A 15387-nucleotide genomic window follows, 5' to 3' on the forward strand; every position below is an offset into this window, starting at 1 on the left:
CGGCCGCTGTGACCGAGCGGTTCTAGGCGCTTTAGTCCGGAACCGCGCTGCTGCTACGGTTGCAGGTTCGAATCCTGCCTCGGGCATGGATGTGTGTGATGTCCTTAGGTTAGTTAGGTTTAAGTAATTCTAAGTCTAGGGGAGTGATGACCTCAGATGTTAAGTCCCTTAGTGCTTAGAGCCATTTGAACTATTTGAAAATTGGCGTTATTGTAGTTCTTAATAATGGGCAGTACACTCAGTGGCAGTTATGGGAGAAACTATTGTAAGTAGAACAAAGAGTCATGAAGGTAAGATTCTACTATAAAAACTTCGACCAGTAGGAAGATATAGTAGTAAGAAACGGTAAAGTCTAAAATGAATTCAAAATTTTGTTAGTCGTGGGAAAAGTAGATATAAAGGGTGTTACAAAAAGGTGGGGCCAAACTTTCAGGAAACATTCCTCACACACAAAGAAAGAAAATATGTTATGTGGACATGGGTCTGGAAACGCTTACTTTCCATGTTAGAGCTCATTTTATTACTTCTCTTCAAATCACATTAATCATGGAATGGAAACACACGGCAACAGAACGTACCAGCGTGACTTCAAACACTTTGTTACTGGAAATGTTCAAAATGTCCTCCGTTAGCGAGGATACATGCATCCACCCTCCGTCGCATGGAATCACTGATGCGCTGATGCAGCCCTGGAGAATGGCGTATTGTATCACAGCCGTCCACAATACGAGCACGAAGAGTCTCTACATTTGCTACTGGAGTTGCGTAGACAAGAGCTTTGAAATGCCCCCATAAATGAAAGTCAAGAGGGTTGAGGTCAGGAGAGCGTGGAGGTCATGGAATTTGTCCGCCTCTACCAATCCATCGGTCACCGAATCTGTTGTTGAGAAGCGTACGAACACTTCGACTGAAATGTGCAGGAGCTCCATCGGCCATGAACCACATGTTGTGTCGTACTTGTAAAGGCACATGTTCTAGCAGCACAGGTAGAGTATTCCGTATGAAATCATGATAACGTGCTCCATTGAGCGTAGGTGGACGAAACTAAAATGAGCTCTAACATGGAAATTAAGCGTTTCCGGACACATGTCCACATAACATCTTTTCTTCATTTGTGTATGAGGAATGTTTCCTGAAAGTTTGGCCGTACCGTTTTGTAACACCCTTTATAGCGTCAACTACAAACTTTATCAATTCGCTGGTAAGTTATGGGACACAGGTAACAACCACGGAGCTGTTTAATGAAGACCAGATTGCACGGAGACCATGAAGGAAGTAGAAGATCCAGTTGGTGTGAAAAGAGTTGGAAAGCGTTAGTCTATACCATACCAAAAATGAAAATCTGTGGTACTATTAACGATAAAACAAGAATCCTTGTTGGTATCACCAAAAGATTATCCAGTAAGTGAAAACAGATTTCATTCAATTCGTCTCCTGTTTATTCACAGCCAACGTTAGTTACAGTGAGGTAAAGGGAAACAAATCGAGAAGCAGAGTTAGGTCTTTGGGCTGTATGAGTACCACACAGGGCCGAAGAACAAAAGATGAGTTCGAGTTAGGTGGGAAGGTTGTCCTTCCAGACACACGGTCAACTTTGTGCTTTGCGTGCACCGGATGTTTAGCTCATTCTGTTGAAGAGTTTTAGATTCCTCGCCTTGTCCTTGGTCCTGACTGTCCACACGTCTCCTGTTTGTCTCCGAGACGCTATCTTGTTTCTCGAGCGCCAATGTCATTAAAGTCTGCCAACACAGCAATCGCCGGCAGGTCTGTCTATATAAAGACGCCGGCTATCTGCTGGCGCGACGCCTCCTTTGATGCTCGGCTTAATCGGCAGACGAATTCCATCACATCGCTAGCACCCTATCGTGCAGGGTAGAAGTATTCATCGGGTATAAGGGTTTACCAAAAGTGAGCGCGATTAAAATTTGAATGAAAGTATGTATAAATTGTAAATATTCTCCTACAATAACGACATCATTGAAGTCGGCAGGGAGCAGGTCGTTCGTAGCATACAGCAAGCGTTACAGCGTGGAAGCGCTGCAGCCTGTATGTCTCAGAAGTCCGGGCGCAGAATGCGGTGTGTGCGGGGGGAGGGGGTGGGCGAGGGAGGATATCTTGGTGCCTGTTTCCTATTTGTGCTAGAACATAGGGTAAAAAGTTCATGGTTTAGCCAGGGCCAGGGAGATTCATTTCGTCCCCCGAGGGGGCCATGTCTCCCCCATATCAACGTATGGTGAGGGATACAAGAACAAATAGGCACTAATTTAAGTGCTTCTGGAGAGCGGGATGCATCTGTCTTACTACAGCTATGTCAGAGTAAATTAAGCGAGGTTTGGACAACGAACCGGAGCTGGCGCTCAGACAAATGGCTCCAATGGCTCTGAGCTCTATGCGACTTAAATTCTGAGGTCATCAGTCACCTAGAACTTAGAACTAATTAAACCTAACTAACCTAAGGACATCACACACATCCATGCCCGAGGCAAGATTGGAACCTGCGACCGTAGCGGTCACTCGGCTCCAGACTGCACTCCCTAGAACCGCACGGCCACTCCGGCCGGCGGCGCTCAGACAGATTGTTTATAGGTTATTTCATTTTGCAAAAAAATTAATTGGTCTGAATTTAATGCTCAATTCCACCATTTTCATGCGCACTGTCCGGATTTTACGTGCAAAAACATGTAAAAGGAAACAGTTAAAACACGTTTTTCCGTGAGATTTTTGAAGCCTGCACCGAGCGAGGTGGCGCAGTGGTTAGCACACTGGACTCGCATTCGGGAGGACGACGGTTCAATCCCGCGTCCGGCCATCCTGATTTATGTTTTCCGTGATTTCCCTAAATCGATCCAGTCAAATGCCGGGATGGTTCCTTTGAAAGGGCACGTCCGGCTTCCTTCCCCGTCCTTCCCTAATCCGATGAGACCGATGACCTCGCAGTTTGGTCTCTTCCCCCAGACAACCCAACCCCCAACCCCTCTAGCAGAGAAGTGGATTTGATTTGAAGCCTGACACTTATATTCTTTAAACTTGTACGAATCGGTTCGAAATTTTCACGAAGACAGTTAAATGTATGAAGCGAAAAAAATAATTTTTTCATGCAATATTTATTATCCGCTTTGAAGATACGATTATTTGAAAGTCGAGGTAAATGTAGCATGTAACATTCGTTCTTACGTGAATTGAATGCGCTAAAACGGTCGAAAGTGGCTTAAATAAATAAGAAAATCAACTCTTAAGAAAAAATTGAAAACTCGCTTTCAAAAATCTTACTCCATTAACATTTTACGATCAAAAACGTTTTTTTTTGTGAGTTTTTTTACGCGGGCGCCACTTCTGTATTTCAGACTTGTGTGAAACGGTTCAAAGTTTATAATAAGGTAGTCAAATACACGTAGTAATTGGTTGTTCTCTAGCTTTGGAAAGCTTTATTCTTTGTCACGATATAAGCAATATTGTTTGAAAGACAATAAAAAATCCTTTACCCGATCAATCGTGGTCCGAGTCAACAATTATCTACATTGTTTGCCAAACTACTGCGGTCTAAAGTCAAAATTTAGGTAGAATAAAAGGTGGAAACGCAAAATTATGGTAGAGTATAAACTGGAAACCAAATGAAAAATGCTCCTGTCATAGCACACAAAAGGCGAATATTTCTTGGGTAAAGTTAGGGATGTAAAAGAATGGATCTAAGTTTTAGAATTAACTGGCAGATTCAAAGATATTTAAATAGAAACGTCTGGACATATTCGTGCTTTTTACAAGCTAATCCTACTTCCCCAGCTCAGTGGGCTCTCTTAGTGGTGTGTTGGCATACCCGCATTTTGCAGGTTTTAGGCTAAAGGTCCTGATCCGGTGCCTAAAATCCAGAAGATTCGCCAGCCGTATTAAACAATATATATCATCATATGCTTGGAGAGCATACTTGAAATAGCGAAGAAAGTAACCGGTTGGGATAAAATTTCTGGGGATTGATTTCTTTCTGCGGATAATACAAAACAATTTTTGATTTCTGGGTGGGGGTATTGCTTCTTCCCCTAGGAGGCCATTTCACCCACCCCATCCGCTGTTACATGGGTAGTGACGGACGTAAGAACAAACAGACACAAATTTACGTGCTTCTAGAGAATGTAATGCATTTATCGCAGGAATTTTCCGGGAGTGGATGTCAATCTATAAGAGGAAGTATCCCAGAGTGGAGATGGATGTATCCTAAACTTTAATGAGATGTTGGGTCATGTTACACGATATGACAAATGTCATATTGGATGACATGACGGCATGCGTCATGTTATGCGAAATGACATCATATATCATGTTATTTTACTTGACGCGATGTGTTACAGGTATATTACATGGCTACTAATACTAACAAGTAACTTTGGTGTGACGTCATAAGCGCGTGACTGCGTGTGAGATCGCTCTCTAAGTTTTCATCTATTTTTAGGTTTCAGATATATATTTTAACTGTTTTTGTGATAATATTTACTATATAAGTGACATATTAGTGGTTTCTTCATTCACCTCTGCATTTCTTGTGTTGTGGCCTGATATTTGTGAGTGTTTCGTATCGAGCAACTTAACCTCTTACCCGTGTTTACATTCCGCGCTGACCAGTTGCAGCTGTAGCGGCGCATCGAAAGCTAAGTACTAATTAATTGTTTGTGTATAGTAGTTTATTTAGGAACTTTAGTAGTCTTCAACCGGTGTTCTTGGTGTTTTCCGGTGAAAAAACTTCAGAAGAAATTTTTGCGAACTGCTTTCAGTTTCGTTACTGTCATTAGACGTTTGATTTTCTTTCTGTGTTAGTATTTTGTTATATTCTCATTTGTTGTTGATTAATACTGTCAATAATAGTAGTTACTTCCCTTGTAGAGCAAGTTTGTGATAATTGTAGTCAGTTTTTAACATCTTCTTATTGTAGTAGCGGAACTTAGATAAAGTTGTTTTCTTGTTTCAATAAGTGTAAAATTTTACCATGAGTGAGAAGTGTGGGCTTGTTCGAGCTAAGTATGGTGTAAGTTCGAAAACCTCTTGTCGACCCCTATTCAATAGTCTGGGAATTTTGACATTGCCCTCACAGTATGTATTTTCTTTAATGTCGTATGTTGTTAGCAATATTAGCTTATTCCCAAGAGTTAGCAGCTTTCACTCAGTTAATACTAGGCAGAAATCAAATCTGCATGTGGAATGCACTTCCTTGACTCTTGTGCAGAAAGGAGTGCGGTATTCTGCTGCATCCATTTTCAATAAGCTACCACAAGAACTCAAAAATCTTAGCAGTAGCCCAAACACTTTTAAGTCTAAACTGAAGAGTTTCCTCATGGCTCACTCATTCTATTCTGTCGAGGAGCTCCTGGAAGAGCTAAAAAATTAAGCAAATTCCAGTGTTACATTCTTGATTTTCTTTATTTAAACTAACGACTTGTCGCCTGAATATGTTTCTTATATTTCATTTTATCTGTTTCTACAATCGTGTTATAATTTCATGTATTGACTCGTTCCATGACCATGGAGACTTCTCCTAAATGTGGTCCCACGGAACAATAAATAAATAAAAAAAAGCGCGATTATGTTGTTTTGATTTAAATGTCTTTGAAGCTGCAAGATAGGTAAAAAAAGCTAGTTCCTTTATTTTGCATTCCAAATTGCGTTCAGGACATATTCACCTTTATGTTCTATGATTGGGGAATTTTTCATTCTGGTATAATATTTGTGGAATCACACTGATTTATGCAGCCGAAGAAGATATTGTTTGTTATCCTTCATGTAGACAGCGGAGGTGCTGAATGAGCGACACAGCGGCCGTAATTGAGGATCGGAAGTGTGGTAATATGTGTGAAATGATCAGAAAAGAGTCGACTTTACACAGTATTATTCCAACATTCTAAAAGTAAATGAATGAAGTTTCAGATCAATTCGGTCATTGATGATGCAATAACTGATGTAAAGACATATAGAATTGTAATACAACTACCTTAATACGAAGGTGTAGTACACGAGAAGATATGGACGTAATTCTTTGGAGTTGACTATTAACCATCAATGTTCAGTCGACAAAATACCTGTGAAAAAGGCTTGGAGGATCCACCAAACGTCTTTTCGAGTCCAGAGGCGTTGGACTATAGGGCCACGACTAAAGTGAAGGAATAATGTTACACGGAGCTCGGAGGCAAGCTTCGGCCAACATCTCCTTACCTCCAAAGGTTTTTGTCGTACGAGTGTTTTTGCACACAGTGAAAGTCACATTTTTATGTTCACTTTTAAAGAGTGGTGGTCTGCCTTAAATTAGATGTAGCGATCAAAGAGCTACACGTATACACAAATTACATCGGTTGAAGGATTGAGAATTAGCATTCGTGTTGATACCTGTTATCAGAAAGCTTTCATGTAGAGTTCTTAAGTATGTATTTAGCAACAACAATACAACACCAATAAAATAACTGGTACAGAAATCATTCAGCAAACCGACACATTCTCATATGACGTTTATGACTGCTGGGATGGTCATTGAAAAAGTTACGTACTTCAGCAATTTGCTGTGTATTTTTGTACTCGTTGGCGTAATTGAGTTCTAAACATTGAAAGGAATACGAAATTCAGTATCAGTAACTATATTTTATGAGCGCCTTAAAATAGAAACTGAAAACTACTTTCGGTATGAATTGGTGTTTTGTTTTATTCATTCTGCAAATCCGATTTTTTTCTTGTTTGTCACTCTGTCGATCCACGGTATTCATAGTGATCGCCGCCGTCAACAAATTCCAAGAACGTCAATTTTAATTATTTCATTTCTCTTAGTTACAATCCGCGCAAGTGCTTTTATGAACTGCTTCATTACTTCTGTAGAAGTCGATTTGGATGTTAATAAAGATCTTGTTAAGTGCATCTTCGGCTTTAGCGATTCTTGGTGTTACCTAGCTCTTGAATCTTCCGTAAAAGGAGATAATTCTACCAAAGTAACAGAATTCCTTCACCTGGATGAGTCGTGCATCTCCCAGGATGACGAACTTTTTAAAATCCAACTGTAGAACATCTCATAATCTTTTTAGCTTGTTTATTTTCATCTTACATTTCGCTTGCAATAATTAACTTATTGTTTCTGTGAGTTTTCTAGTTCTCCAGTCTCAGCTTCGAATCCTGCCTCGGGCATGGATGTGTGTGATGTCCTTAGGTTAGTTAGGTTTAAGTAGTTCTAAGTTCTAGGGGACTGATGACCTCAGAAGTTAAGTCCCATAGTGCTCAGAGCCATTTGAGCCATTTCTGTAATTGGTGATTTAATCTTCTGCCTCTTTAGTTCGAAGGATTTGAAGTTCTTTCAGAAGAAATTTCAGTTTACATTATCAAATACTTTCTCGATGCCAGTGAAAGCAATTAGTAATTGTCTGTTCATACTTAGCGTCTTCTCAATGATTTCTCTTGTCAGTCCTTTTCTTTTGAACCCGAAATGCTCTTCTGTCAGGTTTTCTAAACAGTGTCCAGCTGTTATTGGTAATACCTTGGAAGCGTGGGGTACTATCCTCAGAGTTGGGTGATAGTCACATTTTTGCGTTCCTTTATTCTTCAGGATATTTTTGGGTGTTTGCTTGTGACACAAAATGTGAATGCCACTCGTGTAGTAATATAGTACTTGTGTTTTAGTGTTCATTAAAAAAAATGCTAGGATCTAGAATTGATGGAAATGCCATTCCGTCCACGAAAGGTCTAAAATTTTGCTGTCATCTTTATTCTCATACTCTGTCTACGTAGATTCTTAACTAAACCGGTTATTAATAAAATTCTGTTTTAGCAAATACATTCGAAGCTCACTTGTCATGTTGCAAGAGTTCACCGCTGTGTGCAGTGCTGAGTTCATCATCAACTGTGAAGGAAGGTTAAAGCTCAGATGGTAGTTCAAATTAATGTCATTAAAAAAATGGAATATTAGATCACTGTGGGAGGAGGAGAGGGGGGGGGGGGGGAGGGTGAAATCATTCTAACATTTGCATAAAGTGAATTCTGCAAAACCGTGAGAAACCTAGATGAGGAAGTGGTTGGATTGATCCACGCTTTTCCTGAATACCGGTACAGTCTTCTCTTCACCTAATCCACTCACCTGGAGTATATTTCTCTGAAATGATTTACAGAGATCACTAAATGGGATCAACACCCGATTACCCGATTGGGAACGGAAGAGCGAACCTTCTAAGATAAAAGTCGTTCATTGTAGCACTGGGCCACATAATTGGGAAATGCATGTTCTTCATCTAAGTAACTACGACAGGCTACAAATGAGAAAAGCACGAAAATGCAACTCTCACAGCACAACAGATTATTTACTGATTTTTAGTAGTTTTTGTTCGTACTGACTATGTGTCAATAAATCGTTTTCTTCGACGTAATTGCCGGCCGGAGTGGCCGTGCGGTTCTAGGCGCTACAGTCTGGAACCGAGCGACTGCTCCGGTCGCAGGTTCGAATCCTGCCTCGGGCATGGATGTGTGTGATGTCCTTAAGTTAGCTAGGTTTAAGTAGTTCTAAGTTCTAGGGGACTGCTGACCTCAGAAGTTAAGTCCCACAGTGCTCAGAGCCATATGAACCATTTGATATGGGCCTCTGATTCAGTGGATTACTCCTACTTACCTTTCTGGATATTGGTGTGACGTGAGCAATTTTCCTGTCTTTAGGTACGGTTCTTTCTGTGAGCGAGCGGTTGTATGTAATTGCTAAATATGTAGCTATTGTATCAACATATTCTGAAAGGAACCAGACTGGTATACAATCTGGACCGGAGGCCTTGCCTTTATTATGTGATTTAAGCTGCTTTGCTTCTAACCAAACTGCGTGCATATGGAAATTGCCTCAGTTGTGCGACTTCATTCGTGATTTCCTGTCAGAAAGCTCACAGTTCGCAGTAGTAGACGGAAAGTCATCGAGTAAAACAGAAGTAATATCCGGCGTTCCCCAAGGTAGTGTTATAGGCGCTCTGTTGTTCCTGATCTATATAAACGATTTATAAGACAGCCTGAGTAGCTCTCTTAAATCGCTTGCTGATGATGCTGTCATTTACCGTCTTGTAAGGTCATCAGATGACCGAAACGAATTGAAAAATGATTTAGATAAGATATGGTACGGTAAGTGACAATTGACCCTGAATAAAGAAAAGTGTAAAGTTATTCCCATGAGTACTAAAAGAAAAATGCTAAATTTCTATTACGCGATAAGTAACACAAATATGAAGGCTGTAAATTCAACTAAATACTTAGAGATTACAATTACAAATACTCTAAATTGGAACGATAACATAGATTGTGGGTAGAGCCAACCAAAGATTGCGATTAATGGGCAGAACACTTAGAAGTTGCAACAGATCTACTAAAAGACTGCTTACACCACGCTAGTCCGCCATATTCTGAAGTATTGCTGTGCGGTGTGGGATCCGCATCAGATAGGACTGACGGATGACATAGAAAAAGTACAAAGAAGGGCAGCTCGTTTTGTATTATCGCGAAGTAGGGGAGATAATACCACAGACATGATACGTGAATTGGAATTGGAGTGGCAGTCGTTAAAACAAAGGCGTTTTTCGTTGCGACGGGTACTTCTCATGAAATTTTAATCACCAGCTTTCTCCTCCGATTGAGAAAAGATTCTATTACCACCCACCTACACAGGGAAAAATGATCATCACCATAAAATAAGAGAATCAGTGCTCGCACAGAAAATTGAAGTGCTCGTTTTTCCCGTGCGCCATTCGAGAGTGGAACGGTAGGGAGACAGTTTGAAGGTGATTCTTTGCACCCTCTGCCAGACACTTTATTGTGAATTGCAGAGTAATCACGTAGATGTTGATGTAGATGAAGAATAAAAGGAAATACCAATTATGTGAAAACTTACCAGCTATTGATGCAAAAAGATGACTTCATAGCTATCAATGAAACACTGAGAAATTTTTTTTCTGGTTTTGGGATTTGGATTTAAAAAGTGCCAAAATAAACGTCTCGTGGCGTATGCGAATGAGAGGGCATAGTCCAAAACGTTTTCTTAGGAATAAATGAAGCACCAGAATTACAAATGGTTCAAATGGCTCTGAACACTATGGGACTCAACTGCTGAGGTCATTAGTCCCGTAGAACTTAGAACTAGTTAAACCTAACTAACCTAAGGACATCACAAACATCCATGCCCGAGGCAGGATTCGAACCTGTGACCGTAGCGGTCTTGCGGTTCCAGACTGCAGCGCCTTTAACCGCACGGCCACTTCGGCCGGCACCAGAATTACAGTGGCCAGTGGTTTATTCAGGCGAAACACGAATTTATACACAGTACATTGTGAATGAATGTTATCAATAGTCAGAAAGAGTATTATCAAAACGAACGATCATGTTGAATTGTTTTGCTTCGGGGGCTTTGGCTTAGGGACGTGTTATTTGTGGCAATGGTGCATTTGTAGAATGTCTCGAGTGACCGCAGTTACTGATTTCCCTCCGTGTTCCTCGGGCGCAAAACACGACTTTGCCGTCCCCCTGGCCAGATCAGCAGTCAGTTTTGCCGAGTAATGAATAAACTTACTCTTGAAATCAGTAGGTGACAAAGCATAGGATCTATGGAATCGGGAAAGGAGGCGAGGATAGCAATCTGCGTCATCAACAGACTCTGTTGCATCAGTGACGTCTGTGATAAGACCGATGGACGCTGTGGAGATAAAAACAATAACAACACGACAACAACAATAACAATAACAACAACAATAATACGGGCGAGTCATTAGGAAGATGGTTGAGTCACGCGGGGCGGCATGCTACGAGCGCCTCTGCGCCAGCAGGGTGAAGCCAGGGTTGTGCCCCCTCCACCTACCCAGCACTGACTGGCTGCTGCGCCCTTTGGACGCCTCCCGACCCTTGCCCCTCGCCTCCAAGCCTTATCAGACAGAAGCGCGTGTTGGGGAAGCACGAGGAATGACTCGTCCACACAGTGCTAGCGTCCCCAAGTACACACTCATCGCCTTCTTCCTCGTGACCGTCACATTCCTTCAAACACAGAGCGGATGTTTACACCAAGCTGTGGCACGGCCGTCTCATTCAGCAACTTAACTGCTGTGCAAAAACTGTTACCTATTGCTTTCTATCTGCCTATTTCATGTAGATAAATGAAGAGCCGTTTTCGCCAAGCAAACCGACTCCTGATTTTAAAGTTCTGTTGCGTCACATACCAGTTGCTTTGAAATCATCGCTGTGATGCAGATGCATTTATACGCTGGCAGAAACGGGAAATGGTACTTCATGGAGCACCAGTCCGTTATTTAGCAAACTTTATGGAGGTGTTCATCACACTATGGGTATTAAATGATTAAATTTTGCTTAAATCGTCGCTGACGCCCCTCGTCAATATCAGTACATGTGATCATCAAGGGATCGAATACACTCTTGTAGTCGTTGTGAAATATAAGTAACGAACCTCCGAACGTCATCTAGAGGAAATTCTTGCCATACCTGTCGATTGCTGGTTGGGGGGAGGGGGGGCGGGTGGGGGGGGGCTGGTACAGCAGCATAGTTTACGTAGTTTGCAATTTGCTGGACAGTATACATCTTCCCACCGCATTCGACACATGCTATGTGGGTGACAAATGAAAATGTATGATTTTTCGTTTCCACGCGTACAATGGAGGGTATATCATAAAAATTATCAAATTAAATGACAAACTCATTATAGGCGCTAGAAATCAAAAACGGAGCAAGTAAAAGTCTAATGTTGAGGGTTCCATACATTTGAAATCAAGGGTCCATTGTTACGGCATTCTATACTGACCTCTCTCCTACACGCTATAGCTCCATTAGTTTAATGAGTCAATAGTGGCGCTGCGGTCACTTCCAAATTGTGGACTCCTCCCATCTTACTGAAGCATGGAGGATTGTGAGACTACTCATGGCGTAATAGAAAAGTTGGGTGCACGATCTTGCTGCGTAGTGTAGCATTGGCAGGGCGAAAATGGCCGTCTTTCGGGATCAAATGGTCCCTCACAAAGCTGTGTTTTGTGAGATTGTAGAGGATGTAAAACGAAAATTAAGTGATAGTCGCTGCAACCAAAAAGCGCTTTATTTGTGATTCAGTAGCACTCACGTGCTGTGTAGATCCTAGCCCATTCGGTATGGCTCATGGTTCCGATTTCAAAAAGGTAGCCCAAGCACTGATATCTGTAGGAGCTATAGCAGAATGTAAGTTAGTGTGGAGTTAAACTACATTACCCGACTGCGATTAAGAATCGAATAATTTCCATTGCGGACGGTATAAAATGGTGCTGGTTCCACGAATTATTTCTTCTACTAACGACTGCGTTTTTTCAAGCATATGTCGATGGAGGTTGCACGTAAAATATCATACACTTCACTGTTAGTGAATCATGGTATATGGACAACAGAGTACTGTTTACGGTTTATTACAATGCCTGATTGGCGGACCACCACCTCTTAGGAATTTCTTAAACTTCGAACAACTAACGCCACAATGTTGCCACATTATTTACAAGTATCGTTAAATGACACCGGGCTGCTTTGTAGACCCCGCAGGTAGAAGTTATCAAGGTAGACTATTATGTACAATATTAATGGAATGAGACTACTAATATGTACTAATATTCCGAACGGGAAGGAGCGGCTGGTCCCCGGCACGAATCCGCCCCGCGGATTTGTGTCGAGGTCCGGTGAGCCGGCCAGTCTGTGGATGGTTTTTAGGCGGTTTTCCATCTGACTCGGCTAATGTGGGCTGGTTCCCCTTATTTCGCCTCAGTTACACTATGTCGGCGATTGCTGCGCAAACAAGTTCTCCACGTACTCGTACACCAGCATTACTCTAGCACGCAAACATAGGGGTTACACTCGTCTGGTGTGAGACGTTCCCTGGCGGGTCCACCGGGGGCCGAACCGCACAATAACCCTGGGTTCGGTGTGGGGCGGCGGAGGGGTGAAGTGGACTGCGGTAGTCGTCGTGGTGTTGTGCACCACTGAGGCTGCGGCGGGGACGGAGCTTCTCCGTCGTTTCTAGGTCCCCGGTTACAATACAATACAATACAATGTACTAATAAGTCAAGTGCGTCAGTTTGTGTATTAGTTTTGTTGTGGTAGCTTGCGTTTATAGGCTAATAGCGAGTTGGGTTGCATATCGTTCATTTCTGTAATTTTTCGAAGTTTATTGTAAATTTATTTTAATCACTGTTCAGAGAAACCATCTCATACCTGTATCTTGTTTTGTTGTACTGGCTACTCAGACTCGATATCTTGCTCGAAGTATGTCTATGTCAACGCAGTTATTAGAATTTCACTGAATAGAGAGCATATATTAAAGTAAATTTACTGTGGTCTTAGAAAACATTGTTCACACACACACACACACACACACACACACACACACATTATATATATACTCTCTAAGGCAAAGAAATGACGCACCATGAAGGAACTACCCGAATCAGACGGCAATTGTAGTTGTGATTTACATGCACGGACAAACAAAAGATTATAATTTCAGGCAAATTGGATGATTTATTTAAGAAAAAGAGCTTCATAAACTGAGTCAGTCACTAACGCGTTGGGCTCCCTCTGACCCTTATGCATGCAGTTATTCGGCTCGGCATTGATTAATAGAGTTGTTGAATGTCTTCTTGAAGGATATAGTGGAAAATTCTATTCAGTTAGCCCGTTAGATTGTGAGAATCCCCTGCCAGTTCGAGGGATCTACGCATAGTACTCCAGACATTCTCAGTTACGGAGAAATTCGGCAACCTTGCTGGTCAAGATAGGGTTTGGCAAGCACGAAAGCAAGCAGTGGAAACTCCCGCCGTTTACAGGCGGACGTTATCTCGCTGAAATGTGAGCCCAGGATTGCTTGCTATGAACGGCATCAAAACGAGGCTATGAATATCGTCGACGTACCGCTGAACTGTAAAGGTGCCGCGGCTGGCAATCATAGAAGTCCTAGTATGAAAACCAATGGCGCCCCGGGCCGTCACACCTAGTTGTCGGACCGTATGGCGGGCGACAGTCATATTGGTATCTGACCGCTGTCCGGGGCGTCTGCAGATACGTCTTCACTGGTCATCGGAGCTCATTTCGAAGCTAGACTCATCACTGAAGACAGTTCTACTCCAGTCAATGAGATTCCAGGCCGAAGACGTATCTGGAGACGCCCCAAACAGCAGTAGGATACCAATCTGACTGTCGCCCGCCATACAGCCTGACGAACAGGAGTGATGGTATGGGGTGCCATTTGTTTTCATATCAAGACTGATTTCGTTGTCATCTGCGGTACCATTACAGCACAGCGGTAAGTCGGGGATATTCTATGCCTTGGTTTGTTGCCCTTCATGGCAAGCTATCCTGGGCTGACATAATGCCCGCTCACACACGGCCAGAATTTCTACTCCTCGTCTTCGTACCTGTCAAGCCCTACCTTGCCCAGCAAGGTAGCCAGATCTCGCCCCAATTATAAACATTTGGAGCGTTGTGGGCAGGGCCCTCCAACCGTCTCAGGATTTTGGCGATCTAACGTGCCGGTTGGACAAAATTTGGTGCAATACCCCTCAGGAGGACATCTAACAACTCTATCAATCAATGTTAAACCGAGTAACTGCTTGCATAAGGGTCTGAGGTGGACCAACTCGTTATTGACTATCTCAATTTGTGAAGCTCTTTCTCTTGGATAAATCATCCAACTTTACTTGTTTACCTGCTCATGTACGCAAAATCTACCGATTTCTAGCCCGTTCTCACTGATTGCCTTTACTGCTTCCTAAGTGTAGAGTAAATAAAATGGGGATATGCTACAATCCAGTCTCACTTCCTTCTAAACTGTTATAACAGTTAGATTGTTATAACAGTAGTCTGGTTTCTATAGATAGCCATCCGCTCCCGTATCGTTCCATGTTGCCTTCAGAATTTCAAAGAGAGTATTCCAGTCAACAATGTCAAAAGCTTTCTCTAAGTCTACAAATACTATATAAGTAGGTTTGCCTTTCCTTGTCATATCTTCTGGATAAGTCGTAGGATCAGTATTGCCTCGTGCGTTCCTACATTTTTCCGGATTCCGAACTGATTTTCCCAGATGTCAGCTTCTACCAGTTTTTCCATTCTTCTGTAAAGCATTCGTGTTAGTATTTTGAAGCCGTGACTTATTAGACTGATAGTTCGGCAGGTTTCACATCTCAGCATCTGTTTTCTTTGGAATTGGGAATTAATACATTCCTCCTCCGTTTTCATACATCTTGAACCTCACATGGAAGAGTTTTGTTACGGCTGTTTGTCCCAAGGCTATCAGTAGTTCTGACGGAACATCGTCTACTCCTGGGGCCTTGTTTCGACTTAGATCTTTCAGATCTCTGTGAAATTTTCTCGCAGTATCATATCTTCTATCTCATCTCC

The sequence above is a fragment of the Schistocerca piceifrons genome, chromosome 2 (genome assembly GCF_021461385.2).
Source record: "Schistocerca piceifrons isolate TAMUIC-IGC-003096 chromosome 2, iqSchPice1.1, whole genome shotgun sequence".
NCBI classification, from domain to species: Eukaryota; Metazoa; Arthropoda; class Insecta; order Orthoptera; family Acrididae; genus Schistocerca; species Schistocerca piceifrons.